We start from the raw sequence: 6,335 nt of genomic DNA, 5'->3' as shown, positions 1-6,335 counted from the left end.
CCGTGATTCTATAAGTGATTTCAATAAATATAGTTTTGTTGTAATGTATTTACGTTGTATTATAAATACCTTTAAAAAGCTTTCTTCGAAGGGTCTAAAAAGATTAAAACTTTTATATTTTATAACTTTGAAACAAATAAAATATTGTTAAAATTTATATTGGTTATAAAATACTAAAAAACTACTTCTCGTTTCGTGTTTCAAGCGGAAACCTTTCTGTAAATTTTAACTCCTTTTTACAAGTCTGAAAATAAACATAGAAATTATTTAATAGATACTTATATATGAAATTAATAAAACTTATATATGATATGTGAAAATAATGATGATGATGATGATGATGTGATGATGATGATGAAACCTAAATCAAGATTAAAAAAATTTTTTAGGTTAAGATCTCTCAGTATTCTCTATACCATTACAAAAGCTTTATTTATAAAACAGACCTTCACTGCAGGATACCCTGAATTTTTAGGATGAATAGAAGCAAAAACCTATAAAATAAAAGCATATTTAATTCCAAAAAAAAAATTAAGTTCATTGTCTATTATTTATAATAAACACACACCTCAGATGCCTTTAGAAAACTTTTTCTCAAAATCTAAATTGAAAACCAAATTTTTAAACAAATATTAATTGTTCTCCTAATAAAGCAATCTACTGTTGCTTAAAGCTATTTTTTTAAATTTTTTACAGTTGTCAAGTACATTATCTGAGTAAGTATAAAAAATAATATGAATAAAATTTCATAAACCTTTCCGCGAAGTAAATCACAAACATCATCCATTGTAAATGGTTTTAAATAGTCAGTCTAAAATAAATCCATTTTTTTAAACATAGTATTTAGTAGACCTAGGTCTGGTATTTAGTATAAAAATAACTATAACTGTAACATTTCTAGATAAATAGAATCTAAAAATTCACTTCTCCCTACATATATAGCAGGGATTAACAGTGGTTTGAAGTAAATAAATTAATTAGCAGGCAGTTGTATTTTAAAGAGTAAACTTGTACATGTAGCTCTCAATGAGCTATTTGGCATCACAGAACTCAAAATCCGAAATTGTAGATAACACTCGAATGCATTTATAAGCAACACTCATTTGCATTTGGCATATCCTTAGATAGTTGATCAATGTATGTACATAGTCTTTAAAGATTATGTTTTTTAAAAGGTGTGATATATAATTATAATAATTGAGGGAAAATATTAAATTTCATTAAATTGTCCTGGTTTAACTGCACTTTAAGTCCCTTATAACAACAACAAATCAAAGAATAATTAGTTTCAATTCAAATATTCAAACAATTAGTACTTCAAAATATTTAAAAAATATTTGCACGTTTTTATATTTTTTTATATAAATTGGCTGTACACACTTATAGTAAACAAAAAAAATATAAAAAATATGATAAATAAATAATAATGCTAAAGTTAATAAAGATTTAAACCATACTGAATCTCTCCACTTTTGATTTATTTTATCACCATAGTCATAGCGTAACTCTGTATGGTTAGCAATAAAACATTTTGCAAAAAACAAGACATGGTAGCTTTCACCAATCTTGCAGGACTTAGGCCTGCAATTTGCATATTTTTCAGGCGAGTCATTTACATAACGCCCATATGAAGATGTAGATGTTGCATCGATACTAAATTTTATTTTAAATATAAGTATACTATATTACTGACAAATAGCATTTTTTAACAAATAATTGAACTAATCAATTTTTTTATTAATTATCATGGTTTATAAATACCTTATTTTTTCAGAGCCAAAATTGACATCATAAATAAAGCATCCTTTTTTTAAAAAATAGTATTCTTCATGGCGTTTTTTTGCCTCCAATCGAGATATAATTTCTCCTTTATATTCTAGGAGAACTTCATTCGCTTCAAAATCTCTTAAAGTAAATATTCCGTAACCTGTATTAAATAAAGTATATATATATATATATATATATATATATATATATACACACACACACACACACACACACACACACACACACACACAAAAACACACACGCACAAACACACACACACACACACACACACACACACACACACACACACACACACACACACACACACACACACACATATACATACACACATACAACCACATATAAGTATGTATGTATGTATGTATATATGTATATATGTATATATATATATATATATATATATATATATATATATATATATATGTGTGTGTGTGTGTGTGTGTGTGTGTGTGTGTGTGTGTGTATGTGTGTGTGTGTGATTTAAGTGTAGACATTGTGTATAGGAGCTTATGGTATTTAAAAGACGTCAAATAGTAGGAATTCTCTTAATACAAATAATAATATATTTTGAGTAATTCAAAAAACGCTCAAAAAAGTTTTATAACATTTTACGAGTTGATGATGCTGGTGACCATAACCCAGTGAAAATTTCTCAAAATAAATTATTATTTGTATTAAAAGAATTCGTATTATTTGATGTCTACTTATTAAAGGGTGATGTGGAAGTTATCAGACAAATCTGAATTTAATTATTTTAGCGTAATATTTAGTTTTTGTAGTTTTGTGCGCAGGCATAAACGTTCTATAAAATATAAACTTTATTATTTGAAACACAATTATTTAAAATGAGGTTAAATGCAGCTGAACGAGAATCTTTTCGAAAGCGACTCAAAATGTTTTTTGTAAATAAACCTAATATAAAAAAAAAAAAATCATAAATCATTTTGAAAAGGAAGGATTTGCTCGAAGTACAATATATGATAACCTAAAAAGACTTAAAACTATTCAATCCTTTTCTGATAGAAAGCACCCTGGCCGTCCAACATCCTAGACTAGAGAAAAAAAAAGCTGAATTAGCGATACATGTCAACAATCAAAAATGGGTCAGTCAGAGAAAAATAAGTTTTAAATTTGGTGTAAATCAATCGACAATTGGTCGTCAGTTAAAAAAAATGAACATTAAACATAGAAAACAAGCAAAGATTCCAAAATACACTATAGAACAACAGTTAAAGGCAAAGAAAAGAAGCAGAAAACTAGTTAACCAACTCTATAACACAAAATCGCTTCTAGTCACCGATGAAGAAAAATACTTTTGTTTTGCAGGGGACAACATGCCTGGAAATTCTGGATACTACACAAACAATAAAAATACATGCCCAAAAAGTGTTCGTTTCATAGGAAAAGAGAAATTTCTGAAAAAATTATTAATGTGGATAGCCATATTTGACCATGGTATGTCCGAGCCATTGTTTCGCACTTCCAAGGCTGTAGCAATTAATTCATCGATCTATATTGGTGAATGTTTAAAAAAATGATTTCTTCCATTCATTCACAAGTATCATGGAGACTTTAACTATTTATTTCGGCCAGATTTAGCAAGTTCTCATTATTCAAAAGATTCTATAAATTGGATGGACCAATATGTCTATTACATTGATAAAGAATCTAATCCCCCAAATCTGTCTCAAGCACGACGAATTAAAAACTTCTGGGGACATTTGGCACAGAAGGTTTACGAGGGAGATTGGCAATCTTAAACAGAGCAAGTTTTGAATAATCGAATTAAATTAAAACTACAAGAAGTCGATTTAAATTTTTTACAGTTGCTTATGAAAGGCGTCGGAGCAAAATTGAGATCAATAGCAGATTGTGGTGTTTTTTCATTTAAAAAATAACTTATTTTTTATTGAAAGATAATTACATTATTTTAAGAAAATATAATAATAGTTTTTTTATTTATATATAGGTTATTGACATTTTTATTTTGTCCGTAACCTACGCATCACCTGTATATATATATATATATATATATATATATATATATATATATATATATATATATATATATATATATATATATATATATATATATATATATATATATATATATATATATATGTATATAGTATAAAGTAATATAAAGTATAATATAAAGTAATGTAGAAAATAACTTACCAATTTCATTATTGATGAGCTGTTTTTTAAAATAAATAGATTCATCTTGCTTGCAAGCGTTAGTCAGCTTGACTTCTAAAGATTCTTCTGATCGTCTCTATAATAAAACTAGTTATAAAAATATGAAAAAATAGTGTTTTCATCCCTGTAGACTCATAATCTCAATGGGGATACTAAAATCAATAGATTATTCAGTCAATCAATAATCATCTTAAACAATTTAGATTTTATGACTCTAAGCCTAATGTTCAAAGTAAACTCTGAACATTAGATTAAAATAATCAAAAGTAAAGGTAGAAAAAAAAATCCCTTTAATTAAATTAGAAGTAGTATTTGTTTTTTGCTATATTTGCTGGATTTTAGATATGCTCACTAGTTTACCTCACTGGTAAACTAATGAGCATACTATGACATATTGTTTTTTATATCCAATTGATTTAAATTGTTCATGGTTAAATCTATTACAGTTAATAATTTATAAATGATTTTTGCTTCAACTGCTTCTTTTTTAAGATTGTTCCATATATTTACTGATCTTTTTGTTAGGAAATTGTGTATTGGATTGCATCTTGTTATTTCTCTTGAATAACTCATACTATTTTCTTGTGTTTTTCTGCAAGAGTTTTTGTTATTCATTAACAATCTTAAATAATTTTATTAAATCAGCTCTCTTTTTTCTTGTTTCAAGAGCTGAAAAAGATCTTTCTTCATATGAAATCTTTTTAAAGACTGGTAAAAATCTTGTTACTCTGTGTTGTATTCTTCCGCTTTATCAATATCATAAATTCACCAATAATGTGATGATAATGGTGCTACAAATTATATTACCGATCTGATCAACGTTAGATATAGTATTCTAAACATTTTAAAGTCTATATAGCTGAAAGTTTTTCTTATCATATTTATTACAGGACTACCTTTCAATTTGCACATATCTATATGGGTTTTCTACTGAAATCGTTTGAGAAATGTGCGCCTAGATCTCTTTCTAGCTTAGTATCTATTCTAGTTTTAGATCTCCCATTTTGTACTCTACTTTTGGATTGTTTAAACCACAACACATCACTTAACACTTGTCTACGTTGAAGCTTAGTAACCATTTGTTAAACTGTTTCATTCCATAATCTAAACCAGATTGAGCTGTTTTTGATTCTTCTTAAGAGCCATTATCTGAAAAAATTAGGCAATGCTCAAACGTGATAACCTTCAATTGCGCTCAATTTTATATAGTAATGCTAATAGGGTAAGAAGGAAGCCTGTAAATTTTTTTTGTCTAATTGTTTTTATTTGTTGAGTTACGGTTGGTCAAACTTTTGTTTTTTTTTAATACTTTTTTATAACTTCTACGGTTTTTTGATTTTTAAAGTGAATTTTAAAGCAATAAGACCATTGCACCAAAATATTTTTTTCATTTAATGAAAGTATAGGCAGAACTTTAAAAAAAGAAAAAAAAACAGGGAAAAACCATTTCACTGTCTAAAGATCATAAGTTGAAATCACACACTTCTGAATTTAAAGTCAGTTTTAAATAGAGTTATCTTAGAGCAGAAAAGGAGCCTGCGAGTAGCCTTGTTATTTATATAAAGAGTTGCTAATAGTGACTTTAATTGTGCAAAGAAAATGAGGGGGTATCGTTTACAAAAAAACTTATGAGTCTTCAAACTATAAAAAAATGTTCTATCTAGCGTTTCAAAATCAGACATTATGGAAATTGGGAAAAGTACCCAGGTTAGCTGTATAGATTTTGTATTACTCCATGTTACTATTCTTTTATTTCGATAAAAAAAATTTGAGGGGTAATATTGCATTGCTGAAATAACTTCACTGCAAAAAGTTATATTTGCTATATATTTAAAAAATATATATAACTTTATTCTTGAAAAACATTTTCAATTATTGTTATAACAAACAAAATGATAAAATAAATATATGTGCTTTAATTTTAAATATTAAAAAATACCGCTTATTGTTTATTTAACACTGGTAAACTAAATTATTCCGTTAAAAATTAAAAAAATCCGGTTATTTTTATTTTGATGAATTATGAAAAAATAAATAAAAAATTTAAACCGGATTTTTTTAATTTTTACCGGATTAATTTAGTTTAAATTAAAGCACGTATATTTATTTTATCATTTTGTTTGTTATAACAATAATTGAAAACGTTTTTCAAGAATAAATTTATATATATTTTTTTTAAATATATAGCAAATATAACTTTTTGCAGTGAAGTTATTTCAACAATGCAATATTACCCTCCAAGTTTTTTTTATCGAAATAAAAGAATAGTAACATGGAGTAATACAAAATCTATACAGCTAACCTGGGTTGATTATTTATATATAGTGAATAACAAAGCTCATAAAACT

General features: G+C 26.4%; 1 long non-coding RNA gene across 1 annotated transcript; it reads right to left on the bottom strand.

Annotated features, from left to right (window-relative positions):
• Nucleotides 1-385: 385 nt before the first annotated feature.
• On the bottom strand, nt 386-5,430 carry LOC136084266 (uncharacterized). The gene is made up of 5 exons (XR_010640442.1): nt 3,967-5,430; nt 1,762-1,927; nt 755-1,653; nt 569-601; nt 386-494 (listed from the first exon to the last, which is right to left on the bottom strand). It is a non-coding gene; the product is annotated as an uncharacterized LOC136084266 (long non-coding RNA).
• Between the last annotated feature and the right edge of the window lie 905 nt (nt 5,431-6,335).

The sequence above is a fragment of the Hydra vulgaris genome, chromosome 08, assembly GCF_038396675.1.
Source record: "Hydra vulgaris chromosome 08, alternate assembly HydraT2T_AEP".
NCBI lineage: Eukaryota > Metazoa > Cnidaria > Hydrozoa > Anthoathecata > Hydridae > Hydra > Hydra vulgaris.
Note: the sequence above shows the minus strand (reverse complement) of the source record. Positions and strands in the feature narration are given on the sequence as shown.